The 12950-nt window shown below is 43.2% G+C and overlaps 1 protein-coding gene across 2 annotated transcripts in view; it reads left to right on the top strand.

Annotated features, from left to right (window-relative positions):
* Positions 1-6277: 6277 nt before the first annotated feature.
* The window catches only part of PLEKHM1 (pleckstrin homology and RUN domain containing M1), a 44133-nt gene continuing 37460 nt past the window's right edge, over positions 6278-12950 (top strand). Inside the window, exon 1 of one of the 2 annotated variants that reach the window (XM_027872778.1) lies at positions 6278-6386. The gene's annotated coding sequence lies outside the window, so the exon portion shown is untranslated. The remainder of the gene's footprint in view (positions 6387-12950) is intronic. The other variant, XM_027872779.1, reaches the window with a different exon arrangement.

Here is a 12950-nt window from a genome sequence, read left to right as displayed (position 1 = left end):
AAGGAGTTGGTGAGTATTGATCATTGTGCAAAGAAGAGTGTCAATGAAACATTTGCAGATATATAGAGCAGGGCAAGTTCAGAAGGGGACACATGTAAACCGGACTGATTTGTTAAATGTTGTGTCACATTCAGTATACACTTTAAAAACCATATGCTAACAGTTCACACTTTCATTTACAATCTTCTTATCCGCTGTATTTATTGAAATTTATGTTTATTGATGTTAGTGAAAATAAAACGAATCAGTTTAAGAGAAGCAGATTACCAGGCACTTTTGAATGTGTCAATCTTGAGCACATCCCATAAGGATACACACTGTGGATGAGGGAGTGTTGATAAACCTCTTTGGGTGTCAGGACTGCACTCATGAATTCATTAGTCATTCTATGTGTTTTTGTCTACATTTCCTTCTTCCTGAAGCCTAAAATAGTATAGAAGTAGAAGATCTTTTATTAATCTTGCCGCTGCCTATAGTAGGTGCTCAAAGAGTATTGGTTAAATGAGAATCAATGTGCTCTGAGTAGTTTCACAGTAGTGGGTACTGAACTGTCCACACTCTCAGCTGATGACCTTGTGACCAATGCATGCATTTGTGATATTGAAGGGTGCAATCTGAGGCAAGGGAAGTTGTTGTCCAGAAGTTAATGGGGTTCTTGGAGACAATCTTTTCTTTTTATACATAGCTGCCTAAAATGGAAAAACAATAGTGGTTCGTGTTTACGTAGCAGTTTCCTCACGATAATTCTACAGGCAAGAAAGAAGCACCTACTGATTGCTTTACTTATCTGGGCCTCAGTTTCTATTTTTAAGATGAGATAGGCTGGTCTTATACTAATATTATAATATAATTATGCATAATTATATTATAAATATAAAATAATAACTAGCATTAAGTATATGCTGCATACTGTATCCATTTGCACTTGGAAACTCCCCCTGCTTTCTATAGTAATTATGTAATTAATTATAATTTGGTCAACAACCTAGTAGAAAGGTCAGAGGTTAGTCAGTATATATGGGCTAGCATTTAATATATAATAGCTATAAAGAAAACCCCAAATGGGGTCACAAAGAGTCAGACAGAACTGAAAATGAATGAACAAGAAGTGCTTTTTGGAAAACACTTTACAGATCTCATTTGATCCTCATAACAACCCTAGAAAGTAGATGTTATTGTTATCTCCATTTTACAAGTGAGGAAACTGAGGCAAAAAGAGGTAGGTGACTTGCCCAAGGTCACTCAGCTAGTAAGCCTCTGAGGCCAGATTTAAACTCAGGAAGATGAGTCTTCTTGACTCCAGGCTGGCACTCTAGCCACTGCTGCCCCAGGAAAACCTTTTAAAATAGAAGACTGCAGTTCTGTGAAGGATCCTGAGGCTTTAAAACTAAGATGGTTAGAGTGAGTTACTTTGTTTGTGGTGACCAAACTAAGAGTGACAGTGTCTTTTGATTACTTCAGTTGAGCAGTATTACTTTTTTTCACTGCAGACCAGAAAGGAAAGTGATTAGAGAGGGAGTGATTGGTTTCTGAAGCTGTTCCCCACCTCCACCCCCACCCCATGGTGCTGACATAGACAGAACTATTGTTCTCTTTAAGCAAAACAAAAAGTTAACTCTGGGTCAGAGATAATTCCAATTAGCAAAAGGAAACTGCCTATTTGCTTGAATCTCTCTCCAAGTAGAAAAGCTTCTGTATTAATAAATTATCTCTGACAGGAGCACAGAGTTTTTCCTCCACTCTACTTAATAATATTAATATAGAGCACCACCCTGGATTCAGGAGGACCTGAGTTCAAATCCGGCCTCAGACACATAACACTTATTAGCTGTGTGACCCTGGGCAAGTCACTTAACCCCATTGCCTAGCCAAGAAATAATAACAATAACAATAACAATAATATTAATATAGAAATATGGGGTGTATGGAGGGCAGCTAGGTGATGTAGTGGATAGAGCACTGGGCCTGGAGTCATATCTGAGTTCAGATTTGGCCTCAGACATCTACTAGCTGTGTGACTCTGGACAAGTCACTTCACCCTGTTTGCCTCAGTTTCCTCATCTGTAAAATGAGCTAAAGTGGGAAAAGGCAAACGACTCCAGTATCTCTGCAAGAAAACCCCAAATGGGGTCATGAAGTGTCAGAAACAACTGAACAACCAATGGGGTGTTCAAGGAGGTCTAGCACCTCTGGTGTGAAGGCTTGCCAAGTCCTTTTCAGAGCTGCTTATCTGCCTTTGGTGTCCACCTGCTACCCGAGTCTCACCTACGGCTGTGAGAAACTGTACTTTTGGAGTAGCCACACCCTGGTAAACCGGCTGGGTAGATGGGCTAAACCAGGTTGAGGGTAACCAGCAGGCCTGAGACCCATCTAACCAAGCACGTGAAGACTTCCCAGGCAGAATAGGCAGATGTGAACAAATTGTTCTCACTTTGAGGAGGGAGGCTTAAGTAGGCAATTGTAGAACACTGAGAGCTTTGTCAGATGTAGAAGACATCAAAGTCACACACTGCATCTCAGGCCATCGACAGTCATCTTGACTTTGGTCCTGCCACTGGACTTTGATGACTTAGGAAGAGAAAGGCTGACAACTTTTGCAAATCTGCCTCACTTAAATCCAATTCATGAGCAAATCAAGACATCACTCAATGATGTCATTTGTTCTCCTTGAAAATGAAGGACGAATAACACTGTGGAAGTAACTATATTAGTCCCTCCGGTTGTCAAGATAAGGAATGTTAATTACTAGTGGTCTTCACCTCTTCTTCACCCTTTCATTCAAGATAAATTAATGGTCTAGTACCAAGATGCTTTAGAAATTATAGTCCAAAAAAACGATCATTTGTGGGTTTTATAAATAGCATCTAGGCACTATTCTCCTGAAACTGTCTTCCCTTTTGCAGAGACTTTAATGAAAGGACCATAGACAAGGTTGGTAGAAGTTTCTGTTGGTAAAATTGAGCTGGTTTTCAGCTACGGGCTATGCTATCATTAGGACTTGTATTTGTTTGTTTTTTCCTTCCAGTATTGGGAGTAAAGCACACAGAATAAGCCACATTTTCTCCTCCATTTTCTCCTTTGACTAATGGCATTTGTAAGCTTCAGTTAGAAGTGCTATGTGTGGCTGAGGAAAGCTGTGATGTTCACTGGGTCAGTCGGTGCTGATTTCACTAACAGATGATGTTTTTTAGTTTTCTCATTTTGAGCTAGTCCCTCTAAAAGAGGAAGTTTCTATGAGAGTTAAACTTCCTTCCCAGATTTTCTATGAGTAACTAAAAGGATTGATTTTTATCAACAGACACAAAGGAGGGGGTATTATCCAACCCTTTCATTCAGGTTCAGAGCTTTTGAAATGATTGAGCTCTTAATACCCTTTCCAATAAATTGGGCTTCCATATTTCCAGCCAAATGGTATCCACCCCCTACCCTCTAGGTTTCCTTGATGTGCAATTTTAGCTGTAAACAAGTCACACAAACTTAGTTTTTTCCTTGGCTTTCAATACAGAATCATAGAATATTATTAGAGCTAAAGGGAGCTTTAGACAGATAGTGTGACATCTAAAAATTTTGAAAGACATGGTTTCTGGGTAATTAATTATTTTATTAATTATTGCTAATGGATAATTAATAAAAGGATTGGTCATTTGGCCATCTTTTGTGAACCAAAGACTGATCATGGCGGCTTCTTGATGCCCTTGGAAGAGTTAGTGTTCCTGACAGGCAAGAATGAACTCTGATTGGTTAACAATTAGAAGAATGAATATTATATTATTATATATTGTCAAGATATTAGGAGACATCCTATTTTCCAGAGCTAAGGTCCAGTAAGTAAGATGTGCCCTGAGCTTGGCATAACAACAATCCTTTGAGCTCACCCTCTGGATGATCTCACCCTCTGGCAAAATCATACAATTATTGTACTGCTTTGACCAGCACCAGGTGTTCTCTGAGCTTAGACAAGCACCTGCTGTATCCATGTTCCAGTCATGAAGCCCTGCTATGGATCAAACTTGTCTCATGGTTGCTGTTACCACTCATCATTTGGGCTACAGCTCACTGCATAGTCATTGGTATAAGCATGAAACCTCCCCACACTGCTTCGGGTTCCCCCACTAGAGTCAGGGCCCTGGCACATGTGTCCCTGCTTGCAAGCCATTTCCCTCACTTTGAAATTAAACTTCTGTTTGATTCCTGACTCTCCTGTCTCTAGCCTGCTCTGCTAGGGTCTGGCCATCCACAGGTTAGAGGCTGGTTCGGTCCAGTTGACAATATTATTGCCCAAGGTCCTCAGTCTCCCCTCCCTCTCTGCCTCCACATCTGCTCAAAGGCAGCCACCTCTGGGGAGTGCTGGCACAGCTAGACCAGGCTAGAAGATGGAGGATGGAGAGCAGGTGGTCAATAGAGGTGTTAAAGGATAACCTTTATTCCCCATTATTAGATTATGTCCCTAATATTAGATTGATAGAACTACCAGAGCTAGAAAGATCATAAGATCATCAGGTTTACAACTGGAAGAGAATCTAGAGATCATTTTATAGGTAAGGAAACGGTCAGTCAGCCAATAAGCACTTATTAAATACCTACTATCAGGCTCAGAGGGCCGCTAGGGGGTGCCATAGTGCACAGAGAGCTGGGCTGGGAATGAGGAAGACTCTTCCTGAGTTCAAATGTGGCCTCAGACACCTACTAGCTGTGTGACCCTGGGCAAGTCACTTCACCCTGTTTGCCTCAGTTTCCTCATTTGTAAAATGTGTTGGAGAAGGAAACGGCAAACCACTCCAGTATCTTTGCCAAGAAAACCCCAAATAGGGTCACGAAGAGTCAGACATGACTGAAACAACTGAACAACAACAAATTAAGAAGTGAAACTGTTCCTGTCCTGAAGGGACTTTACATGCCTGTGTATTTTCTCTTATGCATTGAAAAACATTTTTCTGAGAAGGGTTCCAAAGTCTTCACCAGACTGCCAAAGGAGTCCATTTGTTTAACTTGACTATGCTTGTTACAAGGGTTGGGGTTTTGTTGTTGTTATTGTTGTTGTCTTTACTGATAATACTGTATTGTTAAATACAAAGAGGTACACTTTTTTCCTTTATTTATTACACTAAGAACAGTCTCTTTGTGTCCCGGAATGACTGCCAATTGCAGTTGCTAGACTCAAAGTTCTCAAAGGATGTGACATGAGTTTCTCACTGAGAAACTTATAGAATTGCATAGAACTTGTAACTTATACTGGTGATCTCTAGTCTTTCTAACTTAAAAGTTCAGCGTGCCGTGATTCCTCATGTCAAAGAATGATGCTATGTCACCACCAAACCAGTTTGAAAACCACTAAAGAAGTCAGCTTCAGGCAGTTGGAAGCCGAGTAAGGGTTCGGTTTTTCAAACTGCCATAAAAGTTTAAGAACTCTTAAAAGTGCCTTCTCTATAAGATTATCTCCACTTTGTCCTGTCTGTATCTTCTTTGCACATAGTTTGTTTGCCATCTCCCCCATTTGACTGGGACCTGCAAGACAGCAGGACTGTTTTTTGTTTTATTTTGCTTTTCTTTGTATCCCTGGCCTTAGCATAGTGCTTGGCACACAGCAGGTGCTTAATAAATTCTCGTTGACTTGACCCTTATTATATATACTGAGATGTTAAGTGTCTTGTCCAGGGTCACACAGCCTGTGTCACAGGTGTGACTTGAACCCAGGTCTTCCTAGCTTTGAGGCCAGTACTCCTATCCACTGCATAGGGCTGCTTCTCTAAAGAATTACATCGGGGGCAGCTAGGTGGCGAAGTGAATAGAGCACTGGCCCTGGAGTCAGGAGGATCTGAGTTCAAATCCAGTGTCAGACACTTACTAGCTGTGTGACCCTGGGCAAGTCACTTAACCCCATTCATTGACTAGTCAAAAAAAAAAAAGAATTAATCAATCAAGGTTGGTATTAATCAATTAAGGTTGGTTGGCAGATCCAGCCCCATCATTTGAACAGAAAGAAACTGAGGTCCTGAGAAGGGAAGGGGACGAGGCAGGCTCTTCGGCTCCAGCCGAATCAGTCTGCAGGAGTGGGTGAGAAGAGCCCTTTCCGCGGAGGTTCTCCCGGCCCAGGGGCTGACAAACGACCACTGCAGGACACCAACCCACCCAGAGCCCCAGGCTAGACTGAACCTCCCTACCTCCACGTGAGGCCTCCCGAACCGCAGACCACACCCCCACGGGCCCTCGCTCCCGGGGATTGGCTGCACGGGGCAGGGGGTGGGGCTCACGCAAGGATGACGTGATGGCGTCATCATCGGTCGGAGTAGTTTCCTGTAATCTCCGGCCAGGAGGCCGCAGCTTCCGGTCAGAGGCAGAAGGGTAGAGTCCGAAGCAAGTTCTGGTGCTCTTCATCTACCCCTGAGGTGAGTCTGGGGTTCGAGTGGGGCTGTGGTCGGGGGATGGAGGGCGCTCAGACCGGGTTCCGGCGCCACCAGAGAAAGTCTTCGTCCAGGACCCCAGTCCTCGCTTGGCCTTCTCCCCAGTTGCCGAGGCCCCTATCCCGGACCTCCCCCAGGACCCCCCTAGTCCGTCCCTCCATCTCTGTCCCCGCATCCTCATGCCCGAGCCCCCCACCTTATGCTCCAGCCTCTACCACGCCCCCCCCCATGATTTTCCACCCCTAGACCTGCCTTCCTGACCTCCTCCCCACTGTGATCCCTCCCTTCAGTTTCCCTCAGCCCTCGGCACCCTCGTTCCCACATCTTCCTCTTTCCGCTCTTTCAGCCTCCTCATCCCTCTGTTCCTCCCCCCGCCCCACACAGGCTTGAACTCTTCACTGTCTAGTCTACCCTTTCTACCTTACCTATCAAACCCCACCAATTTCAGCCTCCAAACCTAACCAACCACTGTTCTCCATTCTCCCATTCATAAATAATTCAATCACCAAACGTTTATTAAGCGCTAAACGCTGGGGCTGGGGAGAAGGGAAGCAAAAACAGGGCTGCCTCTCAAGGAGTTCGCATTCTAATAGGGGCGACATGTGCAGTATATGGGTATATACAAGATACAGAGGTACTTGCTTCTGGGGGATGAGAAGGAAGGGATGAAGATGAGACTGGACTGGACTGGACAGGACTGGACTGGACTGGGAAGGCCTCTTGCCTTCCCAGGTGGAGCTTGAGCTGAGTCTTGAAAAAAGCCAGAGATTCCAAGAGGCTGAAGTGAGGAGGAAGAGATTTCAGGCATGAGGAAGAGCCAGGGCAAAGGCACAGAGATGAAAGATGGAACATGTGTGAAGAACAGCAAATAGGCCCTTATGGTTGGACTGTAGAGTTGGTGGAATGGGGCAACTGATTGATTGGACATGTGGGATAGGTGAGAAGTAGAGGATGACATTGAGGTTGGGAGCCTAGGTGACTGGAATATAGTGATGCCCTCCATAGTAAAAGGGAAGTTTGGAAGAGGGGTGGGCTTTTTTGGGATAAAGATAATGATCAAAATCAGCTAGGTGGCATGGTAGATAGAATTGGATCTGGAGTTCAAAGACCTGAGTTCAAATTCTGCCTCAGATACTAGCCACATGACCTAGAACAAGTCAGTTAACCTCTGTTTCCTCATCTGTCAGATATGGATAATAATAGCACCTTTTCCCATAGGATTCTTGTGGCACATGTAAATGTTAGCTATTATTAATGTTAGAAAGATTAAAAGAGACCAGGTTATAAAGAGAATTAAATTCCAAATTGGATGTTGTATTTGATCCTAGAAGTAATAAGAAGCCAAAGGATTTGGGGGGATGGGTGAGAGCAGTTATATGCTCAGACGTGCACTTTAGAAAAATCACTTTGACATCAGTAGGGAGAGGGGAGAGAAGTGAAGCAGGGAGACCGATTAGAAGGTACTGCAATAATCAAGCAAGAGATGATGAGGGGCTGAATTTGTGTGGTGCTTGTGAGAATAAAGAGAGGGGGATTTATGCCTGAGATGTTGTACAATAGAAATGACAGATTTTGTTAGCTGATTGGATATGAGGGAGTGAGTGAGAATGAGGGGATGTAGCGGGACATTGGGGTAGCTAGGTGGTGCAATGGATAGAGTGCCAATCCTGGAGTCAGGAAGATTCATCTTCTTTAGTTCAAATCTGGCCTCAGACATTAGCTGTGTGCCCCTGGGCAAGTCACTTAACTCTCTTTACCTCAATTTCCTCATCTGTAAAATGAACTGGAGAAGAAAATGGCAAACCACTCTGGTACTTTTGCCAAGAAAACCCCATATATGGTCACTAAGAGTTAGACACAACTAAATTGACTGAATAACAGCAACAAAAGCATGACATTGAGGTTGCAGACCTATGTTACTTGAAAGATGGTAGTGCCCTTGATAGTAATAGGGCAATTCAGAAGAGAAATAGTTTTGAGAGGAAAGAGAACAAATTCTGTTTTGGACATGTCGAATTTGAGATCCAGTTCAAGATGTCCAATAGGCAGTGTAGGAGAAGGACTAGGACTGGAGATATATATATGTATGTATGTATGTATGTATGTACATATATATATATTCATCTGCATATAGATAATAATTGAACTCATGTGAGCTGAGGGATCACCAAGTGAATATAAAGGGAAAAGAAGAAAACTTAATGTACTCACAGTTAAGTAGGTTTGACTTAGATAAAAATCCAGCAGACAGATTTTGCGTGATATATTGAAATAAAACTGTCAGACAAGTGGAAGAGAACCAAAAGAGAGCAAGAAAACAGAAAGTCAGAGAAATATGTAGGAGAAGGTGGTCAACAGCAGTGCCAAATGTTTCAGAGAAGTTAAAAGGGGATGGTGTCGGGGGACTGTGAAAAGGACAATAGATTTGGCAATTAAGAGTTCAGAACTTTGGAGGGAGCAATTTCATTTGAATGATATTGGAAATATGACTTCACACCTACCCCCACCCCCCATCTAAACCACTTAAATCCCTTCCTTCTTTGGTCCAAACTCCCCATCTCTTACCTTGCTCTGTTCCTGGTTAGGACCTCTATTTCAGATCACTCTCTCCAAAACCCAACACTACTTACAGCACCTCAGTCAGTACTGAATCTGTTGATTCTCCTTCCAACCTCTGTATCAGATCACTTGGTCAGTTAACAAGTTTTTATTAAATTCCTATTTTGTGCTAGTCAGTGTGGATATAAATACAAAGAATGAAACAATGCTGACTCACCAGGAACTTAAATTGTAATGGAGGAGACAAGGGCATATATAAATATATTCAAAATAAATAAAAAGAGAATCAATTTATGTGACTGCTGGCCTAGACCCAGGGAGTCCCATCTTGCTCCATTTTGTCAGTCTACCAGTTATACGTGCTAAGTCTTGCCTTCCTCATGGCTCTCCTTTACAGATTTCCTGATTCCCAACTCCTGCCTACCCCAGCACACCTGTACACTTGCTCTGATCCTAGCTCATAAGTCCCTGAAGTTTGCTCTCCACCCCAGCTGTGTCTGTGATTAGGTCCAGAACAGTCAAATTACCATAGCTGGGCACTGGCTTTAGGGTTTGACCTATCATTAGTTCTTATCTGCTTGGTCCTGGGATTTGTGTTTCTGGCTAAATTATCTCTTGTCTCAATCACTGTAAAGGCAGGTGTCATCAAAATACTTTGCATGGAGCATGTCACGCATACCCTGCCTGGGGCAGCAAACCAGGCTGTCACTCACTTCCTATTGACTGGCATCTGGGTGGTATATGGAAGGATTACTCTAATGCTATATCTTAGGGGTGCCTACATTTCACAGGAGTGATTTTAAAGTGCCTTATCGACTTGTTCATCATTCTGGCTTAACGAATTAGCCTTCACCCCGCACCAACTCCCCGCCAACCTAGTAGTGAATAAAAATGAGTCTAAACACTGATAATAGGGGAAATGATGAATACCGAAGACAGTGATATATGTAGTTCATACTGTAGATTAGTCTCTTGTGGAAATGGAAACTTGTATTGGCGGAGAGACTGCTGGAGATCAGTTCTTCTTTTTGTGAGGTTTGGGTTTGGGTTATTTTTTTCCTTTCACCAGATGTCACGGGGAACATAATGATTCCAGAAGTAGTTCAGGAGGAGCTCTGAAATGGCCAGTGAGAGTTATCTAGAAATTGTTGCCTCTTTAGAAGCCAGCATAGGGAAAAGCTGACAGGACAATTTTAGCCTCAGTCTAAGATGGGATCCTCCTGGCTCAGTTTCCCCATTATGTTCCTTTGAAAGAGAACGTTACCCACCTGGCTATTCCTGAGTCTGGCTATGAGGTGGATTTGATACTGCCTAGTTGGAAAACTGAATTATCTGAATCCAAACAGAGCCAAGGATGTTTTATCCTCTCAAAGTTGGGCCCTAAATCTAGTTCCTGCTTTATATCTGGGCCCTGCTGATGAGGTCTAGAGATGAGGGGTGCTATAATCCTATGTGGGTCCTGCCTGAAAGAATTCGACCTAAGCCTTTTTTCAGCCAAAAACAAGGTTTATTAAAGGTCTGCCATATTAACAAGAGTCTTAAGGAATCGGAGCATATGTGAGCTATTGGCTAGATTGTAAAAATCTGAGTGGTGGCTAGATTATAAGCATCTTTGGGGCAGCTAGGTGTCGCAGTGGATAGAGCACCGGCCCTGAAGTCAGGAGGACCTGAGTTCAAATTCGGCCTCAGACCAAACACTTGCCACTTACTAGCTGTGTGACCCTGGGCAAGTCACTTAACCCTAATTGCCTAAAAAAAAACAAAAAAAAACAAAAAACAAAAAAAACCAAGCATCTTAATGGAGAGAAGATGGGCCTTATATACAGAAAGACTATGGGTGGGATCTAGGAGTGGCCAAGTAGTCTATGAGGTAATAGAACTCCAGGGGTGGCCAAGGGAGAATGAAGCCCAGATAGGATTAAGGGTGGGAAATGGGGGCGGGGGCAGGAGATGAGACAATGGAGGACCAGGCTAAATTAAGGATAACAGATTGGGCATAGCCACTATGAAAGGCCAGTTGATGGGATCATAGCCTCAGGGGAACCCCAGAGATTAGGCCTTGTGGGAAAGTCCAGGGCTTTTCCTTTTTGGGGGTCTAGCTCCCATCCTCATCACTGCAGTCTTTTCTGTCAGATTTATGTCTTTCAGACTACAGGCCATTCACCTACTGTTGGTAGCAAACAGCAGGTACCAGCCAATATCCCCCCATCGTTCCCTGGATGCCGCCTGTGTTCCGTTCTAGTCAACCTCCTCTTTGGGACCCCCTCGAGGCAGGGACAGCTCTATGCCCCTTGCCAGCAAGAAGCAGTTTCAGAAGCCAAGACCTTTGCCCCTTACCCCAAAAGAATTTGGGTCTCATTTGTTTGAGGGGGGAATGATGAGAATAGGATCTAGACCTCAAAAAGGAAAAAGCCTGCACTTTCCCACATGGCTAAATCTCTGGCCTTATTATAATTATATATATATATATATATATAAAGGCTATAATCTCATCAACTGGCCTTTCTTTGTGGCTGTGCCCAATCTAGCCTAGCCCTCCCTCATTTTACCTCCCTATGGCCACTTCCCACCCTTAATCCTGTCTAGGCTCCATTCTCCCTTGGCCACCCCTGGAGTTCTATTACCTCATAGACTACTTGGCCACTCCTAGATCCCTCCCATAGTGTTTCTGTATATAAGGTCCATCTTCTCTCCATTAAGATGCTCTGATTCTTATAATCAAGCCATTGCTCAGATTCTTACTGCTTAACTTCTTAAAATCTAGTCACTGCTCAGATTCTTATAATCTAGCCAACAGCTCACTAATGTTCAGACTTCTTAAGAGTCTGCCCAATGTGACTATGATGTTCTAATAAATCTTGTCTTTGGCTGAAAAAAAGAAAAATGGTGGCAGCTTAACAAATACACCCTCAGAATCCAATCAGTGTTTGAACTTTTCCCCATAAGCTGCCACTTAAACATGTTCTGTCTTCTGAGTGCTTGGAATAAGAAGCCATTTGGAGAGTTTTATTGCCTCTTGCCACAAAATGTCCACCTTGATTCCTTACCTTAACTCTCCATCCTGGCTTTTTCATTCACCACGATAATTTCATTGATTTGAAAGAGTTGAGCTTTCAAGAGTTCCTCCTTTTAAATGCAAAACCCTATCAACTAACATCTTAACATGGGTCTTTTGAAAGCAAATTTCCATAAGAATGGGTCCCAGGTTAGACACCTGCTAGGAGAGTTGGAGGTGAAGAGATGGGAGGGTACCGACACAAATTTTGCCAACTTGTGGTATCACATGAAAATGCTGTTCTTTCTTTGACTATTTAGCCACGAGAAAACTAAAGGTCCCAGCAGTATTAAGAAGGGGCTCAGAGCTGCAACCTGCCTTCTTTGACCCCAAGGCCCCAGGAGGCTGATCTAGGGACACTTCTTTAAGGTGGAAGGGCATTTACTCACTGGCTGCTCACATGTCTGGAAGATCAGCTGCCTTTCTGAGCTCTGAATCACTAGATAACTTGGACATTATTTTCCAGCAGAAAAAACATGACTCATGTTATTGGTACAATAGCTGCATTCCAGACTGTTGTTCAGGGATTGCCTGTGTGTTGGGTGGTTAGGTTTGAAAAGTTTTATTTAGAGAGCAGAAATCGAGTCTTTTTGATGGATTTTAACATTTTGAGAGCCATTAGTAGAGATATCCAGGTTTTATACTTCTTCTTTTGAATTTTAAGTCTACTCTAAAGAATTCTTCCTTTTCTTTTGGTCTGAGGCATCAGAGACAAGTAGGGATTGAAGTGGATGGAATGTCTAAGTGGAGAGAGCCAGGAGACCAGGAAGGGAGAGGTTTGCATTCTGGTTCTGGCTCCACCAGGGATTCTTCAGGTAACCATAGCAAGCCTTTAACATGATTGTTTCCACTCTCCCAGGAGCTTGGTAAGAATAAAGGTGGAGTAGGTGAATGGCTTTGATGTCCTGGGAAGGAAGATATGCAGTGAATTCTAG

This window comes from Vombatus ursinus, unplaced genomic scaffold (assembly GCF_900497805.2).
Source record: "Vombatus ursinus unplaced genomic scaffold, bare-nosed wombat genome assembly UNPS02014801.1, whole genome shotgun sequence".
Lineage (NCBI taxonomy): Eukaryota > Metazoa > Chordata > Mammalia > Diprotodontia > Vombatidae > Vombatus > Vombatus ursinus.
This window is presented reverse-complemented; position numbering and strand designations above follow the sequence as displayed.